Source organism: Brienomyrus brachyistius, chromosome 2 (genome assembly GCF_023856365.1).
Source record: "Brienomyrus brachyistius isolate T26 chromosome 2, BBRACH_0.4, whole genome shotgun sequence".
NCBI lineage: Eukaryota > Metazoa > Chordata > Actinopteri > Osteoglossiformes > Mormyridae > Brienomyrus > Brienomyrus brachyistius.
In genome coordinates, this window is record NC_064534.1 from 38,959,457 (window position 1) to 38,979,211 (window position 19,755).

The 19,755-nt window shown below is 44.5% G+C and overlaps 15 non-coding genes and 2 pseudogenes across 15 annotated transcripts in view; all 17 read left to right on the forward strand.

The window, feature by feature from the left end:
• The window catches only part of LOC125736359 (5S ribosomal RNA), a 119-nt gene extending 10 nt beyond the window's left edge, over positions 1-109 (forward strand). The window contains exon 1 of the ribosomal RNA XR_007395639.1: positions 1-109. This exon is cut by the window's left edge and continues 10 nt beyond it. This is a non-coding gene — a ribosomal RNA (5S ribosomal RNA).
• Positions 110-1,184: 1,075 nt separating this feature from the next.
• Positions 1,185-1,303, forward strand: LOC125736276 (5S ribosomal RNA). Its single transcript, XR_007395559.1, has one exon. It is a non-coding gene; the product is annotated as a 5S ribosomal RNA (ribosomal RNA).
• Positions 1,304-2,379: 1,076 nt separating this feature from the next.
• Positions 2,380-2,498, forward strand: LOC125736921 (5S ribosomal RNA). The gene has a single exon (XR_007396188.1). It is a non-coding gene; the product is annotated as a 5S ribosomal RNA (ribosomal RNA).
• A 1,077-nt stretch (positions 2,499-3,575) lies between these two features.
• Positions 3,576-3,694, forward strand: LOC125736922 (5S ribosomal RNA). Its single transcript, XR_007396189.1, has one exon. It is a non-coding gene; the product is annotated as a 5S ribosomal RNA (ribosomal RNA).
• Positions 3,695-4,771: 1,077 nt separating this feature from the next.
• Positions 4,772-4,890, forward strand: LOC125733804 (5S ribosomal RNA). Its single transcript, XR_007393140.1, has one exon. It is a non-coding gene; the product is annotated as a 5S ribosomal RNA (ribosomal RNA).
• A 1,077-nt stretch (positions 4,891-5,967) lies between these two features.
• Positions 5,968-6,086, forward strand: LOC125733029 (5S ribosomal RNA). The gene has a single exon (XR_007392387.1). It is a non-coding gene; the product is annotated as a 5S ribosomal RNA (ribosomal RNA).
• Positions 6,087-7,162: 1,076 nt separating this feature from the next.
• LOC125736923 (5S ribosomal RNA) lies at positions 7,163-7,281 on the forward strand. Its single transcript, XR_007396190.1, has one exon. It is a non-coding gene; the product is annotated as a 5S ribosomal RNA (ribosomal RNA).
• Positions 7,282-8,359: 1,078 nt separating this feature from the next.
• Positions 8,360-8,478, forward strand: LOC125734266 (5S ribosomal RNA). The gene has a single exon (XR_007393585.1). It is a non-coding gene; the product is annotated as a 5S ribosomal RNA (ribosomal RNA).
• A 1,076-nt stretch (positions 8,479-9,554) lies between these two features.
• LOC125736925 (5S ribosomal RNA) lies at positions 9,555-9,673 on the forward strand. The gene has a single exon (XR_007396192.1). It is a non-coding gene; the product is annotated as a 5S ribosomal RNA (ribosomal RNA).
• A 1,077-nt stretch (positions 9,674-10,750) lies between these two features.
• Positions 10,751-10,869, forward strand: LOC125736926 (5S ribosomal RNA). Its single transcript, XR_007396193.1, has one exon. It is a non-coding gene; the product is annotated as a 5S ribosomal RNA (ribosomal RNA).
• Positions 10,870-11,945: 1,076 nt separating this feature from the next.
• Positions 11,946-12,064, forward strand: LOC125736927 (5S ribosomal RNA). The gene has a single exon (XR_007396194.1). It is a non-coding gene; the product is annotated as a 5S ribosomal RNA (ribosomal RNA).
• Positions 12,065-13,142: 1,078 nt separating this feature from the next.
• Positions 13,143-13,261, forward strand: LOC125731031 (5S ribosomal RNA). Its single transcript, XR_007391321.1, has one exon. It is a non-coding gene; the product is annotated as a 5S ribosomal RNA (ribosomal RNA).
• A 1,078-nt stretch (positions 13,262-14,339) lies between these two features.
• On the forward strand, positions 14,340-14,458 carry LOC125736528 (5S ribosomal RNA). Its single transcript, XR_007395806.1, has one exon. It is a non-coding gene; the product is annotated as a 5S ribosomal RNA (ribosomal RNA).
• Positions 14,459-15,537: 1,079 nt separating this feature from the next.
• LOC125731660 (5S ribosomal RNA) lies at positions 15,538-15,656 on the forward strand (annotated as a pseudogene).
• Positions 15,657-16,731: 1,075 nt separating this feature from the next.
• On the forward strand, positions 16,732-16,850 carry LOC125733530 (5S ribosomal RNA). The gene has a single exon (XR_007392873.1). It is a non-coding gene; the product is annotated as a 5S ribosomal RNA (ribosomal RNA).
• A 1,077-nt stretch (positions 16,851-17,927) lies between these two features.
• LOC125728899 (5S ribosomal RNA) lies at positions 17,928-18,046 on the forward strand. Its single transcript, XR_007389465.1, has one exon. It is a non-coding gene; the product is annotated as a 5S ribosomal RNA (ribosomal RNA).
• Positions 18,047-19,123: 1,077 nt separating this feature from the next.
• LOC125731727 (5S ribosomal RNA) lies at positions 19,124-19,242 on the forward strand (annotated as a pseudogene).
• Positions 19,243-19,755: the final 513 nt, after the last annotated feature.

Consider the following 19,755-nt stretch of genomic DNA (forward strand, 5'->3'; position numbering starts at 1 on the left):
ATACCACCCTGAACACGCCCGATATCGTCTGATCTCGGAAGCTAAGCAGGGTAGGTTCTGGTTAGTACTTGGATGGGAGACCACCTGGGAATACCAGGTGCTGTAAGCTTTTCTCACTTTTACTTTATACAGGGGGCGCTCCACTTCACGATTAATTTAAATCTATCACTCCCCTTCCATTTTACTATTTTATATATATTTTTATTTTTCTTTCATTCATAAAGGCAGCTTTTACACACCGTTTTACTCTAAATACTTCCTGGTAATTCTAGGTGCTGTAAGCTGTTCGTGCCTTTATTCCACCAGGGCGCGATCTTCTCACAAACTTGAAGACTGTCACTCCCCATTCACGTTTTACAACTTATTGTTAATGATAAAGAGACAGCTTTTTACACACAGTTTTAAACAAAGTACTGATATTATTCCTCTTCAACTGACCGCTTTGTTTTCTATGCAAAAAGCACGTCGCCACATAAGACTCGATATTATTGGCATAGCAAGTTCTGCTCTTCTCCTTTCAAAACTTGCTAAAAGCTGTATTTAAAAGAACAGATTGGCCGGGGTAATTCACACCCTTCAATGCCAGCTTAATGTTTGGGTTAGTGGGAATCACAGAGGAATTAGGGATGGAAACTTCTTTGCTGGTGGTAGAAGCGGTCTGGTGAATTTTTAGAGAGAAGAGGCCGTCGATGTTTGAATGTAGAAAATTGTTCTGGCTGCAGCCTGCAGTATGGACTTGTTGGTGTGTGTAGCTCCCAGTGTTCTGACAGCGCGACGTTTTGGGGAAGCATGTGATTCAGCAGCTACCAGTGGGCTTCGTGCGGCGGAGATTTTGTGGCTGTTAGCGGAGTTGATAACAGAGGGTCGTTAAGAGAAGCCTGCATGCAGTAGGCAAAGGAGTAATGTTTGCCGGCGGGGGACGTGCGGCGATTAACCTGTGCGGTAGTGAAAAGGAGTTAAAAAGAAGGAAGTGTGCGGATGCGGAAAGAATGGAATAATTGTGGTAGGCTGCCGGCTGAGTAGTTTGGTGAATGTTTGGTGTGGGTCCGGCGCTGCCGATTGGATGGTGGTGCTGCAGTGTGAGTCAGATAAAAAAAAAAAAAAGCAGGAGTAGGATCCAATGGGACTAACTGGCATGTATAGACGCGTGTAATGCAAAAGGGCTGTTTTTGGTAGCATCTTTCGCTTACGGCCATACCACCCTGAACACGCCCGATCTCGTCTGATCTCGGAAGCTAAGGAGGGTAGGTTCTGGTTAGTACTTCGATGGGAGACCACCTGGGAATACCAGGTGCTGTAAGCTTTTCTCACTTTTACTTTATACAGGGGGCGCTCCACTTCACGATTAATTTAAATCTATCACTCCCCTTCCATTTTACTATTTTATATATATATTTTTTTTTCTCTCATTCATAAAGGCAGCTTTTACACACCGTTTTACTCTAAATACTTCCTGGTAATTCTAGGTGCTGTAAGCTGTCCGTGCCTTTATTCCACCAGGGCGCGATCTTCTCACAAACTTGAAGACTGTCACTCCCCATTCACGTTTTACAACTTATTGTTAATGATAAAGAGACAGCTTTTTACACACAGTTTTAAACAAAGTACTGATATTATTCCTCTTCAACTGACCGCTTTGTTTTCTATGCAAAAACCACTTCGCCACAGAAGACTCGATATTATTGGCATAGCAAGTTCTGCTCTTCTCCTTTCAAAACTTGCTAAAAGCTGTATTTAAAAGAACAGATTGGCCGGGGTAATTCACACCCTTCAATGCCAGCTTAATGTTTAGGTTAGTGGGAATCACAGAGGAATTAGGGATGGAAACTTCTTTGCTGGTGGTAGAAGCGGTCTGGTGAATTTTTAGAGAGAAGAGGCCGTCGATGTTTGAATGTAGAAAATAGGTCTGGCTGCAGCCTGCAGTATGGACTTGTTGGTGTGTGTAGCTCCCAGTGTTCTGACAGCGCGACGTTTTGGGGAAGCATGTGATTCAGCAGCTACCAGTGGGCTTCGTGCGGCGGAGATTTTGTGGCTGTTAGCGGAGTTGATAACAGAGGGTCGTTAAGAGAAGCCTGCATGAGGTAGGCAAAGGAGTAATGTTTGCCGTCGGGGGACGTGCGGCGATTAACCTGTGCGGTAGTGAAAAGGAGTTAAAAAGAAGGAAGTGTGCGGATGCGGAAAGAATGGAATAATTGTGGTAGGCTGCCGGCTGAGTAGTTTGGTGAATGTTTGGTGTGGGTCCGGCGCTGCCGATTGGATGGTGGTGCTGCAGTGTGAGTCAGATAAAAAAAAAAAAAAACCAGGAGTAGGATCCAATAGGACTAACTGGCATGTATAGACGCGTGTAATGCAAAAGGGCTGTTTTTGGTCGCGTCTCTCGCTTATGGCCATACCACCCTGAACACGCCCGATATCGTCTGATCTCGGAAGCTAAGCAGGGTAGGTTCTGGTTAGTACTTGGATGGGAGACCACCTGGGAATACCAGGTGCTGTAAGCTTTTCTCACTTTTACTTTATACAGGGGGCGCTCCACTTCACGATTAATTTAAATCTATCACTCCCCTTCCATTTTACTATTTTATATATATATTTTTTTTTCTCTCATTCATAAAGGCAGCTTTTACACACCGTTTTACTCTAAATACTTCCTGGTAATTCTAGGTGCTGTAAGCTGTCCGTGCCTTTATTCCACCAGGGCGCGATCTTCTCACAAACTTGAAGACTGTCACTCCCCATTCACGTTTTACAACTTATTGTTAATGATAAAGAGACAGCTTTTTACACACAGTTTTAAACAAAGTACTGATATTATTCCTCTTCAACTGACCGCTTTGTTTTCTATGCAAAAACCACTTCGCCACAGAAGACTCGATATTATTGGCATAGCAAGTTCTGCTCTTCTCCTTTCAAAACTTGCTAAAAGCTGTATTTAAAAGAACAGATTGGCCGGGGTAATTCACACCCTTCAATGCCAGCTTAATGTTTAGGTTAGTGGGAATCACAGAGGAATTAGGGATGGAAACTTCTTTGCTGGTGGTAGAAGCGGTCTGGTGAATTTTTAGAGAGAAGAGGCCGTCGATGTTTGAATGTAGAAAATTGTTCTGGCTGCAGCCTGCAGTATGGACTTGTTGGTGTGTGTAGCTCCCAGTGTTCTGACAGCGCGACGTTTTGGGGAAGCATGTGATTCAGCAGCTACCAGTGGGCTTCGTGCGGCGGAGATTTTGTGGCTGTTAGCGGAGTTGATAACAGAGGGTCGTTAAGAGAAGCCTGCATGAGGTAGGCAAAGGAGTAATGTTTGCCGTCGGGGGACGTGCGGCGATTAACCTGTGCGGTAGTGAAAAGGAGTTAAAAAGAAGGAAGTGTGCGGATGCGGAAAGAATGGAATAATTGTGGTAGGCTGCCGGCTGAGTAGTTTGGTGAATGTTTGGTGTGGGTCCGGCGCTGCCGATTGGATGGTGGTGCTGCAGTGTGAGTCAGATAAAAAAAAAAAAAAAACCAGGAGTAGGATCCAATGGGACTAACTGGCATGTATAGACGCGTGTAATGCAAAAGGGCTGTTTTTTGTCGCGTCTCTCGCTTATGGCCATACCACCCTGAACACGCCCGATATCGTCTGATCTCGGAAGCTAAGCAGGGTAGGTTCTGGTTAGTACTTGGATGGGAGACCACCTGGGAATACCAGGTGCTGTAAGCTTTTCTCACTTTTACTTTATACAGGGGGCGCTCCACTTCACGATTAATTTAAATCTATCACTCCCCTTCCATTTTACTATTTTATATATATATTTTTTTTTCTCTCATTCATAAAGGCAGCTTTTACACACCGTTTTACTCTAAATACTTCCTGGTAATTCTAGGTGCTGTAAGCTGTCCGTGCCTTTATTCCACCAGGGCGCGATCTTCTCACAAACTTGAAGACTGTCACTCCCCATTCACGTTTTACAACTTATTGTTAATGATAAAGAGACAGCTTTTTACACACAGTTTTAAACAAAGTACTGATATTATTCCTCTTCAACTGACCGCTTTGTTTTCTATGCAAAAACCACTTCGCCACAGAAGACTCGATATTATTGGCATAGCAAGTTCTGCTCTTCTCCTTTCAAAACTTGCTAAAAGCTGTATTTAAAAGAACAGATTGGCCGGGGTAATTCACACCCTTCAATGCCAGCTTAATGTTTAGGTTAGTGGGAATCACAGAGGAATTAGGGATGGAAACTTCTTTGCTGGTGGTAGAAGCGGTCTGGTGAATTTTTAGAGAGAAGAGGCCGTCGATGTTTGAATGTAGAAAATTGTTCTGGCTGCAGCCTGCAGTATGGACTTGTTGGTGTGTGTAGCTCCCAGTGTTCTGACAGCGCGACGTTTTGGGGAAGCATGTGATTCAGCAGCTACCAGTGGGCTTCGTGCGGCGGAGATTTTGTGGCTGTTAGCGGAGTTGATAACAGAGGGTCGTTAAGAGAAGCCTGCATGCGGTAGGCAAAGGAGTAATGTTTGCCGGCGGGGGACGTGCGGCGATTAACCTGTGCGGTAGTGAAAAGGAGTTAAAAAGAAGGAAGTGTGCGTGTGCGGAAAGAATGGAATAATTGTGGTAGGCTGCCGGCTGAGTAGTTTGGTGAATGTTTGGTGTGGGTCCGGCGCTGCCGATTGGATGGTGGTGCTGCAGTGTGAGTCAGAAAAAAAAAAAAAAAAAACCAGGAGTAGGATCCAATGGGACTAACTGGCATGTATAGACGCGTGTAATGCAAAAGGGCTGTTTTTGGTCACGTCTCTTGCTTATGGCCATACCACCCTGAACACGCCCGATCTCATCTGATCTCGGAAGCTAAGCAGGGTAGGTTCTGGTTAGTACTTGGATGGGAGACCACCTGGGAATACCAGGTGCTGTAAGCTTTTCTCACTTTTACTTTATACAGGGGGCGCTCCACTTCACGATTAATTTAAATCTATCACTCCCCTTCCATTTTACTATTTTATATATATATTTTTTTTTCTCTCATTCATAAAGGCAGCTTTTACACACCGTTTTACTCTAAATACTTCCTGGTAATTCTAGGTGCTGTAAGCTGTCCGTGCCTTTATTCCACCAGGGCGCGATCTTCTCACAAACTTGAAGACTGTCACTCCCCATTCACGTTTTACAACTTATTGTTAATGATAAAGAGACAGCTTTTTACACACAGTTTTAAACAAAGTACTGATATTATTCCTCTTCAACTGACCGCTTTGTTTTCTATGCAAAAACCACTTCGCCACAGAAGACTCGATATTATTGGCATAGCAAGTTCTGCTCTTCTCCTTTCAAAACTTGCTAAAAGCTGTATTTAAAAGAACAGATTGGCCGGGGTAATTCACACCCTTCAATGCCAGCTTAATGTTTAGGTTAGTGGGAATCACAGAGGAATTAGGGATGGAAACTTCTTTGCTGGTGGTAGAAGCGGTCTGGTGAATTTTTAGAGAGAAGAGGCCGTCGATGTTTGAATGTAGAAAATTGTTCTGGCTGCAGCCTGCAGTATGGACTTGTTGGTGTGTGTAGCTCCCAGTGTTCTGACAGCGCGACGTTTTGGGGAAGCATGTGATTCAGCAGCTACCAGTGGGCTTCGTGCGGCGGAGATTTTGTGGCTGTTAGCGGAGTTGATAACAGAGGGTCGTTAAGAGAAGCCTGCATGCGGTAGGCAAAGGAGTAATGTTTGCCGGCGGGGGACGTGCGGCGATTAACCTGTGCGGTAGTGAAAAGGATTTAAAAATAAGGAAGTGTGCGTGTGCGGAAAGAATGGAATAATTGTGGTAGGCTGCCGGCTGAGTAGTTTGGTGAATGTTTGGTGTGGGTCCGGCGCTGCCGATTGGATGGTGGTGCTGCAGTGTGAGTCAGAAAAAAAAAAAAAAAAAACCAGGAGTAGGATCCAATGGGACTAACTGGCATGTATAGACGCGTGTAATGCAAAAGGGCTGTTTTTGGTCACGTCTCTTGCTTATGGCCATACCACCCTGAACACGCCCGATCTCATCTGATCTCGGAAGCCAAGCAGGGTAGGGTCTGGTTAGTACTTGGATGGGAGACCTCCTGGGAATACCAGGTGCTGTAAGCTTTTCTCACTTTTACTTTATACAGGGGGCGCTCCACTTCACGATTAATTTCAATCTATCACTCCCCTTCCATTTTACTATTTTATATATATATATTTTTTTTCTCTCATTCATAAAGGCAGCTTTTACACACCGTTTTACTCTAAATACTTCCTGGTAATTCTAGGTGCTGTAAGCTGTCCGTGCCTTTATTCCACCAGGGCGCGATCTTCTCACAAACTTGAAGACTGTCACTCCCCATTCACGTTTTACAACTTATTGTTAATGATAAAGAGACAGCTTTTTACACACAGTTTTAAACAAAGTACTGATATTATTCCTCTTCAACTGACCGCTTTGTTTTCTATGCAAAAAGCACTTCGCCACAGAAGACTCGATATTATTGGCATAGCAAGTTCTGCTCTTCTCCTTTCAAAACTTGCTAAAAGCTGTATTTAAAAGAACAGATTGGCCGGGGTAATTCACACCCTTCAATGCCAGCTTAATGTTTAGGTTAGTGGGAATCACAGAGGAATTAGGGATGGAAACTTCTTTGCTGGTGGTAGAAGCGGTCTGGTGAATTTTTAGAGAGAAGAGGCCGTCGATGTTTGAATGTAGAAAATTGTTCTGGCTGCAGCCTGCAGTATGGACTTGTTGGTGTGTGTAGCTCCCAGTGTTCTGACAGCGCGACGTTTTGGGGAAGCATGTGATTCAGCAGCTACCAGTGGGCTTCGTGCGGCGGAGATTTTGTGGCTGTTAGCGGAGTTGATAACAGAGGGTCGTTAAGAGAAGCCTGCATGCGGTAGGCAAAGGAGTAATGTTTGCCGGCGGGGGACGTGCGGCGATTAACCTGTGCGGTAGTGAAAAGGAGTTAAAAAGAAGGAAGTGTGCGTATGCGGAAAGAATGGAATAATTGTGGTAGGCTGCCGGCTGAGTAGTTTGGTGAATGTTTGGTGTGGGTCCGGCGCTGCCGATTGGATGGTGGTGCTGCAGTGTGAGTCAGATAAAAAAAAAAAAAACCAGGAGTAGGATCCAATGGGACTAACTGGCATGTATAGACGCGTGTAATGCAAAAGGACTGTTTTTGGTCACGTCTCTCGCTTATGGCCATACCACCCTGAACACGCCCGATATCGTCTGATCTCGGAAGCTAAGCAGGGTAGGTTCTGGTTAGTACTTGGATGGGAGACCACCTGGGAATACCAGGTGCTGTAAGCTTTTCTCACTTTTACTTTATACAGGGGGCGCTCCACTTCACGATTAATTTCAATCTATCACTCCCCTTCCATTTTACTATTTTATATATATATTTTTTTTTTCTCTCATTCATAAAGGCAGCTTTTACACACCGTTTTACTCTAAATACTTCCTGGTAATTCTAGGTGCTGTAAGCTGTCCGTGCCTTTATTCCACCAGGGCGCGATCTTCTCACAAACTTGAAGACTGTCACTCCCCATTCACGTTTTACAACTTATTGTTAATGATAAAGAGACAGCTTTTTACACACAGTTTTAAACAAAGTACTGATATTATTCCTCTTCAACTGACCGCTTTGTTTTCTATGCAAAAAGCACTTCGCCACAGAAGACTCGATATTATTGGCATAGCAAGTTCTGCTCTTCTCCTTTCAAAACTTGCTAAAAGCTGTATTTAAAAGAACAGATTGGCCGGGGTAATTCACACCCTTCAATGCCAGCTTAATGTTTAGGTTAGTGGGAATCACAGAGGAATTAGGGATGGAAACTTCTTTGCTGGTGGTAGAAGCGGTCTGGTGAATTTTTAGAGAGAAGAGGCCGTCGATGTTTGAATGTAGAAAATTGTTCTGGCTGCAGCCTGCAGTATGGACTTGTTGGTGTGTGTAGCTCCCAGTGTTCTGACAGCGCGACGTTTTGGGGAAGCATGTGATTCAGCAGCTACCAGTGGGCTTCGTGCGGCGGAGATTTTGTGGCTGTTAGCGGAGTTGATAACAGAGGGTCGTTAAGAGAAGCCTGCATGCGGTAGGCAAAGGAGTAATGTTTGCCGGCGGGGGACGTGCGGCGATTAACCTGTGCGGTAGTGAAAAGGAGTTAAAAAGAAGGAAGTGTGCGTATGCGGAAAGAATGGAATAATTGTGGTAGGCTGCCGGCTGAGTAGTTTGGTGAATGTTTGGTGTGGGTCCGGCGCTGCCGATTGGATGGTGGTGCTGCAGTGTGAGTCAGAAAAAAAAAAAAAAAAAACCAGGAGTAGGATCCAATGGGACTAACTGGCATGTATAGACGCGTGTAATGCAAAAGGGCTGTTTTTGGTCGCGTCTCTTGCTTATGGCCATACCACCCTGAACACGCCCGATCTCATCTGATCTCGGAAGCCAAGCAGGGTAGGGTCTGGTTAGTACTTGGATGGGAGACCGACTGGGAATACCAGGTGCTGTAAGCTTTTCTCACTTTTACTTTATACAGGGGGCGCTCCACTTCACGATTTATTTAAATCTATCACTCCCCTTCCATTTTACTATTTTATATATATATTTTTTTTTCTCTCATTCATAAAGGCAGCTTTTACACACCGTTTTACTCTAAATACTTCCTGGTAATTCTAGGTGCTGTAAGCTGTCCGTGCCTTTATTCCACCAGGGCGCGATCTTCTCACAAACTTGAAGACTGTCACTCCCCATTCACGTTTTACAACTTATTGTTAATGATAAAGAGACAGCTTTTTACACACAGTTTTAAACAAAGTACTGATATTATTCCTCTTCAACTGACCGCTTTGTTTTCATTGCAAAAACCACTTCGCCACAGAAGACTCGATATTATTGGCATAGCAAGTTCTGCTCTTCTCCTTTCAAAACTTGCTAAAAGCTGTATTTAATAGAACAGATTGGCCGGGGTAATTCACACCCTTCAATGCCAGCTTAATGTTTAGGTTAGTGGGAATCACAGAGGAATTAGGGATGGAAACTTCTTTGCTGGTGGTAGAAGCGGTCTGGTGAATTTTTAGAGAGAAGAGGCCGTCGATGTTTGAATGTAGAAAATAGGTCTGGCTGCAGCCTGCAGTATGGACTTGTTGGTGTGTGTAGCTCCCAGTGTTCTGACAGCGCGACGTTTTGGGGAAGCATGTGATTCAGCAGCTACCAGTGGGCTTCGTGCGGCGGAGATTTTGTGGCTGTTAGCGGAGTTGATAACAGAGGGTCGTTAAGAGAAGCCTGCATGAGGTAGGCAAAGGAGTAATGTTTGCCGTCGGGGGACGTGCGGCGATTAACCTGTGCGGTAGTGAAAAGGAGTTAAAAAGAAGGAAGTGTGCGGATGCGGAAAGAATGGAATAATTGTGGTAGGCTGCCGGCTGAGTAGTTTGGTGAATGTTTGGTGTGGGTCCGGCGCTGCCGATTGGATGGTGGTGCTGCAGTGTGAGTCAGATAAAAAAAAAAAAAAACCAGGAGTAGGATCCAATGGGACTAACTGGCATGTATAGACGCGTGTAATGCAAAAGGGCTGTTTTTGGTCGCGTCTCTCGCTTATGGCCATACCACCCTGAACACGCCCGATATCGTCTGATCTCGGAAGCTAAGCAGGGTAGGTTCTGGTTAGTACTTGGATGGGAGACCACCTGGGAATACCAGGTGCTGTAAGCTTTTCTCACTTTTACTTTATACAGGGGGCGCTCCACTTCACGATTAATTTAAATCTATCACTCCCCTTCCATTTTACTATTTTATATATATATATTTTTTTCTCTCATTCATAAAGGCAGCTTTTACACACCGTTTTACTCTAAATACTTCCTGGTAATTCTAGGTGCTGTAAGCTGTCCGTGCCTTTATTCCACCAGGGCGCGATCTTCTCACAAACTTGAAGACTGTCACTCCCCATTCACGTTTTACAACTTATTGTTAATGATAAAGAGACAGCTTTTTACACACAGTTTTAAACAAAGTACTGATATTATTCCTCTTCAACTGACCGCTTTGTTTTCTATGCAAAAACCACTTCGCCACAGAAGACTCGATATTATTGGCATAGCAAGTTCTGCTCTTCTCCTTTCAAAACTTGCTAAAAGCTGTATTGAAAAGAACAGATTGGCCGGGGTAATTCACACCCTTCAATGCCAGCTTAATGTTTAGGTTAGTGGGAATCACAGAGGAATTAGGGATGGAAACTTCTTTGCTGGTGGTAGAAGCGGTCTGGTGAATTTTTAGAGAGAAGAGGCCGTCGATGTTTGAATGTAGAAAATTGTTCTGGCTGCAGCCTGCAGTATGGACTTGTTGGTGTGTGTAGCTCCCAGTGTTCTGACAGCGCGACGTTTTGGGGAAGCATGTGATTCAGCAGCTACCAGTGGGCTTCGTGCGGCGGAGATTTTGTGGCTGTTAGCGGAGTTGATAACAGAGGGTCGTTAAGAGAAGCCTGCATGAGGTAGGCAAAGGAGTAATGTTTGCCGTCGGGGGACGTGCGGCGATTAACCTGTGCGGTAGTGAAAAGGAGTTAAAAAGAAGGAAGTGTGCGGATGCGGAAAGAATGGAATAATTGTGGTAGGCTGCCGGCTGAGTAGTTTGGTGAATGTTTGGTGTGGGTCCGGCGCTGCCGATTGGATGGTGGTGCTGCAGTGTGAGTCAGATAAAAAAAAAAAAAAAACCAGGAGTAGGATCCAATGGGACTAACTGGCATGTATAGACGCGTGTAATGCAAAAGGACTGTTTTTGGTCACGTCTCTCGCTTATGGCCATACCACCCTGAACACGCCCGATATCGTCTGATCTCGGAAGCTAAGCAGGGTAGGTTCTGGTTAGTACTTGGATGGGAGACCACCTGGGAATACCAGGTGCTGTAAGCTTTTCTCACTTTTACTTTATACAGGGGGCGCTCCACTTCACGATTAATTTAAATCTATCACTCCCCTTCCATTTTACTATTTTATATATATATTTTTTTTTTCTCTCATTCATAAAGGCAGCTTTTACACACCGTTTTACTCTAAATACTTCCTGGTAATTCTAGGTGCTGTAAGCTGTCCGTGCCTTTATTCCACCAGGGCGCGATCTTCTCACAAACTTGAAGACTGTCACTCCCCATTCACGTTTTACAACTTATTGTTAATGATAAAGAGACAGCTTTTTACACACAGTTTTAAACAAAGTACTGATATTATTCCTATTCAACTGACCGCTTTGTTTTCTATGCAAAAACCACTTCGCCACAGAAGACTCGATATTATTGGCATAGCAAGTTCTGCTCTTCTCCTTTCAAAACTTGCTAAAAGCTGTATTTAAAAGAACAGATTGACCGGGGTAATTCACACCCTTCAATGCCAGCTTAATGTTTAGGTTAGTGGGAATCACAGAGGAATTAGGGATGGAAACTTCTTTGCTGGTGGTAGAAGCGGTCTGGTGAATTTTTAGAGAGAAGAGGCCGTCGATGTTTGAATGTAGAAAATTGTTCTGGCTGCAGCCTGCAGTATGGACTTGTTGGTGTGTGTAGCTCCCAGTGTTCTGACAGCGCGACGTTTTGGGGAAGCATGTGATTCAGCAGCTACCAGTGGGCTTCGTGCGGCGGAGATTTTGTGGCTGTTAGCGGAGTTGATAACAGAGGGTCGTTAAGAGAAGCCTGCATGCAGTAGGCAAAGGAGTAATGTTTGCCGGCGGGGGACGTGCGGCGATTAACCTGTGCGGTAGTGAAAATGAGTTAAAGAGAAGGAAGTGTGCGGATGCGGAAAGAATGGAATAATTGTGGTAGGCTGCCGGCTGAGTAGTTTGGTGAATGTTTGGTGTGGGTCCGGCGCTGCCGATTGGATGGTGGTGCTGCAGTGTGAGTCAGATAAAAAAAAAAAAAACCAGGAGTAGGATCCAATGGGACTAACTGGCATGTATAGACGCGTGTAATGCAAAAGGACTGTTTTTGGTCGCGTCTCTCGCTTATGGCCATACCACCCTGAACACGCCCGATATCGTCTGATCTCGGAAGCTAAGCAGGGTAGGTTCTGGTTAGTACTTGGATGGGAGACCACCTGGGAATACCAGGTGCTGTAAGCTTTTCTCACTTTTACTTTATACAGGGGGCGCTCCACTTCACGATTAATTTAAATCTATCACTCCCCTTCCATTTTACTATTTTATATATATATATTTTTTTTTCTCTCATTCATAAAGGCAGCTTTTACACATCGTTTTACTCTAAATACTTCCTGGTAATTCTAGGTGCTGTAAGCTGTCCGTGCCTTTATTCCACCAGGGCGCGATCTTCTCACAAACTTGAAGACTGTCACTCCCCATTCACGTTTTACAACTTATTGTTAATGATAAAGAGACAGCTTTTTACACACAGTTTTAAACAAAGTACTGATATTATTCCTCTTCAACTGACCGCTTTGTTTTCTATGCAAAAACCACTTCGCCACAGAAGACTCGATATTATTGGCATAGCAAGTTCTGCTCTTCTCCTTTCAAAACTTGCTAAAAGCTGTATTTAAAAGAACAGATTGGCCGGGGTAATTCACACCCTTCAATGCCAGCTTAATGTTTAGGTTAGTGGGAATCACAGAGGAATTAGGGATGGAAACTTCTTTGCTGGTGGTAGAAGCGGTCTGGTGAATTTTTAGAGAGAAGAGGCCGTCGATGTTTGAATGTAGAAAATTGTTCTGGCTGCAGCCTGCAGTATGGACTTGTTGGTGTGTGTAGCTCCCAGTGTTCTGACAGCGCGACGTTTTGGGGAAGCATGTGATTCAGCAGCTACCAGTGGGCTTCGTGCGGCGGAGATTTTGTGGCTGTTAGCGGAGTTGATAACAGAGGGTCGTTAAGAGAAGCCTGCATGAGGTAGGCAAAGGAGTAATGTTTGCCGTCGGGGGACGTGCGGCGATTAACCTGTGCGGTAGTGAAAAGGAGTTAAAAAGAAGGAAGTGTGCGGATGCGGAAAGAATGGAATAATTGTGGTAGGCTGCCGGCTGAGTAGTTTGGTGAATGTTTGGTGTGGGTCCGGCGCTGCCGATTGGATGGTGGTGCTGCAGTGTGAGTCAGATAAAAAAAAAAAAAAACCAGGAGTAGGATCCAATGGGACTAACTGGCATGTATAGACGCGTGTAATGCAAAAGGACTGTTTTTGGTTACGTCTCTCGCTTATGGCCATACCACCCTGAACACGCCCGATATCGTCTGATCTCGGAAGCTAAGCAAGGTAGGTTCTGGTTAGTACTTGGATGGGAGACCACCTGGGAATACCAGGTGCTGTAAGCTTTTCTCACTTTTACTTTATACAGGGGGCGCTCCACTTCACGATTAATTTAAATCTATCACTCCCCTTCCATTTTACTATTTTATATATATATATTTTTTTTTCTCTCATTCATAAAGGCAGCTTTTACACACCGTTTTACTCTAAATACTTCCTGGTAATTCTAGGTGCTGTAAGCTGTCCGTGCCTTTATTCCACCAGGGCGCGATCTTCTCACAAACTTGAAGACTGTCACTCCCCATTCACGTTTTACAACTTATTGTTAATGATAAAGAGACAGCTTTTTACACACAGTTTTAAACAAAGTACTGATATTATTCCTCTTCAACTGACCGCTTTGTTTTCTATGCAAAAACCACTTCGCCACAGAAGACTCGATATTATTGGCATAGCAAGTTCTGCTCTTCTCCTTTCAAAACTTGCTAAAAGCTGTATTTAAAAGAACAGATTGGCCGGGGTAATTCACACCCTTCAATGCCAGCTTAATGTTTAGGTTAGTGGGAATCACAGAGGAATTAGGGATGGAAACTTCTTTGCTGGTGGTAGAAGCGGTCTGGTGAATTTTTAGAGAGAAGAGGCCGTCGATGTTTGAATGTAGAAAATTGTTCTGGCTGCAGCCTGCAGTATGGACTTGTTGGTGTGTGTAGCTCCCAGTGTTCTGACAGCGCGACGTTTTGGGGAAGCATGTGATTCAGCAGCTACCAGTGGGCTTCGTGCGGCGGAGATTTTGTGGCTGTTAGCGGAGTTGATAACAGAGGGTCGTTAAGAGAAGCCTGCATGAGGTAGGCAAAGGAGTAATGTTTGCCGTCGGGGGACGTGCGGCGATTAACCTGTGCGGTAGTGAAAAGGAGTTAAAAAGAAGGAAGTGTGCGGATGCGGAAAGAATGGAATAATTGTGGTAGGCTGCCGGCTGAGTAGTTTGGTGAATGTTTGGTGTGGGTCCGGCGCTGCCGATTGGATGGTGGGGCTGCAGTGTGAGTCAGATAAAAAAAAAAAAAGAACATTAGTAGGATCCAATGGGACCAACTGGCATGTATAGAGGCGTGTAATGCAAAAGGGCTGTTTTTGGTAGCATCTCTCGCTTACGGCCATACCACCCTGAACACGCCCGATCTTGTCTGATCTTGGAAGCTAACCAGGGTAGGGTCTGGTTAGTACTTGGATGGGAGACCACCTGGGAATACCAGGTGCTGTAAGCTTTTCTCACTTTTACTTTATACAGGGGGCGCTCCACTTCACGATTAATTTAAATCTATCAATCCCCTTCCATTTTACTATTTTATATATATAATTTTTTTTTCTCTCATTCATAAAGGCAGCTTTTAGAAACCGTTTTACTCTAAATACTTCCTGGTAATTCTAGGTGCTGTAAGCTGTTCGTGCCTTTATTCCACCAGGGCGCGATCTTCTCACAAACTTGAAGACTGTCACTCCCCATTCACGTTTTACAACTTATTGTTGATGATAAAGAGACAGCTTTTTACACACAGTTTTAAACAAAGTACTGATATTATTCCTCTTCAACTGACCGCTTTGTTTTCTATGCAAAAACCACTTCGCCACAGAAGACTCGATATTATTGGCATAGCAAGTTCTGCTCTTCTCCTTTCAAAACTTGCTAAAAGCTGTATTTAAAAGAACAGATTGGCCAGGGTAATTCACACCCTTCAATGCCAGCTTAATGTTTAGGTTAGTGGGAATCACAGAGGAATTAGGGATGGAAACTTCTTTGCTGGTGGTAGAAGCGGTCTGCTGAATTTTTAGAGAGAAGAGGCCGTCGATGTTTGAATGTAGAAAATTGTTCTGGCTGCAGCTTGCAGTATGGACTTGTTGGTGTGTGTAGCTCCCAGTGTTCTGACAGCGCGACGTTTTGGGGAAGCATGTGATTCAGCAGCTACCAGTGGGCTTCGTGCGGCGGAGATTTTGTGGCTGTTAGCGGAGTTGATAACAGAGGGTCGTTAAGAGAAGCCTGCATGCAGTAGGCAAAGGAGTAATGTTTGCCGGCGGGGGACGTGCGGCGATTAACCTGTGCGGTAGTGAAAAGGAGTTAAAGAGAAGGAAGTGTGCGGATGCGGAAAGAATGGAATAATTGTGGTAGGCTGCCGGCTGAGTAGTTTGGTGAATGTTTGGTGTGGGTCCGGCGCTGCCGATTGGATGGTGGGGCTGCAGTGTGAGTCAGATAAAAAAAAAAAAAAAAAACAGGAGTAGGATCCAATGGGACTAACTGGCATGTATAGAGGCGTGTAATGCAAAAGGGCTGTTTTTGTTCGCCGCTCTCGCTTATGGCCATACCACCCTGAACACGCCCGATCTCGTCTGATCTCGGAAGCTAAGTGGGGTAGGGTCTTGTTAGTACTTGGATGGGAGACTGCCTGGGAATACCACGTGCTGTAAGCTTTTCTCACTTTTACTTTATACAGGGGGCACTCCACCTCACGATTAATTTAAATCTATCACTCCCCTTCTATTTTACTATTTTTTATATTTCTTTTTTCTCTCATTCATAAAGGCAGCTTTTACACACGTTTTACTCTAAATACTTCCTGGTAATTCTAGGTGCTGTAAGCTGTTCGTGCCTTTATTCCACCAGGGCGCGATCTTCTCACAAACTTGAAGACTGTCACTCCCCATTCACGTTTTACAACTTATTGTTAATGATAAAGAGACAGCTTTTTACACACAGTTTTAAACAAAGTACTGATATTATTCTTCTTCAACTGAGCGCTTTGTTTTCTATGCAAAAACCACTTCGCCACAGAAGACTCGATATTATTGGCATAGCAAGTTCTGCTCTTCTCCTTTCAAAACTTGCTAAAAGCTGTATTTAATAGAACAGATTGGCCGGGGTAATTCACACCCTTCAATGCCAGCTTAATGTTTAGGTTAGTGGGAATCACAGAGGAATTAGGGATGGAAACTTCTTTGCTGGTGGTAGAAGCGGTCTGGTGAATTTTTAGAGAGAAGAGGCCGTCGATGTTTGAATGTAGAAAATTGTTCTGGCTGCAGCCTGCAGTATGGACTTGTTGGTGTGTGTAGCTCCCAGTGTTCTGACAGCGCGACGTTTTGGGGAAGCATGTGATTCAGCAGCTACCAGTGGGCTTCGTGCGGCGGAGATTTTGTGGCTGTTAGCGGAGTTGATAACAGAGGGTCGTTAAGAGAAGCCTGCATGCAGTAGGCAAAGGAGTAATGTTTGCCGGCGGGGGACGTGCGGCGATTAACCTGTGCGGTAGTGAAAAGGAGTTAAAAAGAAGGAAGTGAGCGGATGCGGAAAGAATGGAATAATTGTGGTAGGCTGCCGGCTGAGTAGTTTGGTGAATGTTTGGTGTGGGTCCGGCGCTGCCGATTGGATGGTGGGGCTGCAGTGTGAGTCAGATTAAAAATAAAAAAAAAGAACATTAGTAGGATCCAATGGGACCAACTGGCATGTATAGAGGCGTGTAATGCAAAAGGGCTGTTTTTGGTAGCATCTCTCGCTTACGGCCATACCACCCTGAACACGCCCGATCTCGTCTGATCTTGGAAGCTAAGCAGGGTAGGGTCTGGTTAGTACTTGGATGGGAGACCACCTGGGAATACCAGGTGCTGTAAGCTTTTCTCACTTTTACTTTATACAGGGGGCGCTCCACTTCACGATTAATTTAAATCTATCAATCCCCTTCCATTTTACTATTTTATATATATATATTTTTTTTCTCTCATTCATAAAGGCAGCTTTTAGAAACCGTTTTACTCTAAATACTTCCTGGTAATTCTAGGTGCTGTAAGCTGTTCGTGCCTTTATTCCACCAGGGCGCGATCTTCTCACAAACTTGAAGACTGTCACTCCCCATTCACGTTTTACAACTTATTGTTAATGATAAAGAGACAGCTTTTTACACACAGTTTTAAACAAAGTACTGATATTATTCCTCTTCAACTGACCGCTTTGTTTTCTATGCAAAAACCACTTCGCCACAGAAGACTCGATATTATTGGCATAGCAAGTTCTGCTCTTCTCCTTTCAAAACTTGCTAAAAGCTGTATTTAAAAGAACAGATTGGCCGGGGTAATTCACACCCTTCAATGCCAGCTTAATGTTTAGGTTAGTGGGAATCACAGAGGAATTAGGGATGGAAACTTCTTTGCTGGTGGTAGAAGCGGTCTGGTGAATTTTTAGAGAGAAGAGGCCGTCGATGTTTGAATGTAGAAAATAGGTCTGGCTGCAGCCTGCAGTATGGACTTGTTGGTGTGTGTAGCTCCCAGTGTTCTGACAGCGCGACGTTTTGGGGAAGCATGTGATTCAGCAGCTACCAGTGGGCTTCGTGCGGCGGAGATTTTGTGGCTGTTAGCGGAGTTGATAACAGAGGGTCATTAAGAGAAGCCTGCATGCAGAAGGCAAAGGAGTAATGTTTGCCGGCGGGGGACGTGCGGCGATTAACCTGTGCGGTAGTGAAAAGGAGTTAAAAAGAAGGAAGTGTGCGGATGCGGAAAGAATGGAATAATTGTGGTAGGCTGCCGGCTGAGTAGTTTGGTGAATGTTTGGTGTGGGTCCGGCGCTGCCGATTGGATGGTGGTGCTGCAGTGTGAGTCAGATAAAAAAAAAAAAAAAGCAGGAGTAGGATCCAATGGGACTAACTGGCATGTATAGACGCGTGTAATGCAAAAGGGCTGTTTTTGGTAGCATCTTTCGCTTACGGCCATACCACCCTGAACACGCCCGATCTCGTCTGATCTCGGAAGCTAAGGAGGGTAGGTTCTGGTTAGTACTTGGATGGGAGACCACCTGGGCATACCAGGTGCTGTAAGCTTTTCTCACTTTTACTTTATACAGGGGGCGCTCCACTTCACGATTTATTTAAATCTATCACTCCCCTTCCATTTTACTATTTTATATATATATTTTTTTTTCTCTCATTCATAAAGGCAGCTTTTACACACCGTTTTACTCTAAATACTTCCTGGTAATTCTAGGTGCTGTAAGCTGTCCGTGCCTTTATTCCACCAGGGCGCGATCTTCTCACAAACTTGAAGACTGTCACTCCCCATTCACGTTTTACAACTTATTGTTAATGATAAAGAGACAGCTTTTTACACACAGTTTTAAACAAAGTACTGATATTATTCCTCTTCAACTGACCGCTTTGTTTTCTATGCAAAAACCACTTCGCCACAGAAGACTCGATATTATTGGCATAGCAAGTTCTGCTCTTCTCCTTTCAAAACTTGCTAAAAGCTGTATTTAAAAGAACAGATTGGCCGGGGTAATTCACACCCTTCAATGCCAGCTTAATGTTTAGGTTAGTGGGAATCACAGAGGAATTAGGGATGGAAACTTCTTTGCTGGTGGTAGAAGCGGTCTGCTGAATTTTTAGAGAGAAGAGGCCGTCGATGTTTGAATGTAGAAAATTGTTCTGGCTGCAGCTTGCAGTATGGACTTGTTGGTGTGTGTAGCTCCCAGTGTTCTGACAGCGCGACGTTTTGGGGAAGCATGTGATTCAGCAGCTACCAGTGGGCTTCGTGCGGTGGAGATTTTGTGGCTGTTAGCGGAGTTGATAACAGAGGGTCGTTAAGAGAAGCCTGCATGCAGTAGGCAAAGGAGTAATGTTTGCCGGCGGGGGACGTGCGGCGATTAACCTGTGCGGTAGTGAAAAGGAGTTAGAGAGAAGGAAGTGTGCGGATGCGGAAAGAATGGAATAATTGTGGTAGGCTGCCGGCTGAGTAGTTTGGTGAATGTTTGGTGTGGGTCCGGCGCTGCCGATTGGATGGTGGGGCTGCAGTGTGAGTCAGATAAAAAAAAAAAAAAAAACAGGAGTAGGATCCAATGGGACTAACTGGCATGTATAGAGGCGTGTAATGCAAAAGGGCTGTTTTTGTTCGCCGCTCTCGCTTATGGCCATACCACCCTGAACACGCCCGATCTCGTCTGATCTCGGAAGCTAAGTGGGGTAGGGTCTTGTTAGTACTTTGATGGGAGACTGCCTGGGAATACCACGTGCTGTAAGCTTTTCTCACTTTTACTTTATACAGGGGGCACTCCACCTCACGATTAATTTAAATCTATCACTCCCCTTCTATTTTACTATTTTTTATATTTCTTTTTTCTCTCATTCATGAAGGCAGCTTTTACACACGTTTTACTCTAAATACTTCCTGGTAATTCTAGGTGCTGTAAGCTGTTCGTGCCTTTATTCCACCAGGGCGCGATCTTCTCACAAACTTGAAGACTGTCACTCCCCATTCACGTTTTACAACTTATTGTTAATGATAAAGAGACAGCTTTTTACACACAGTTTTAAACAAAGTACTGATATTATTCTTCTTCAACTGAGCGCTTTGTTTTCTATGCAAAAACCACTTCGCCACAGAAGACTCGATATTATTGGCATAGCAAGTTCTGCTCTTCTCCTTTCAAAACTTGCTAAAAGCTGTATTTAAAAGAACAGATTGGCCGGGGTAATTCACACCCTTCAATGCCAGCTTAATGTTTAGGTTAGTGGGAATCACAGAGGAATTAGGG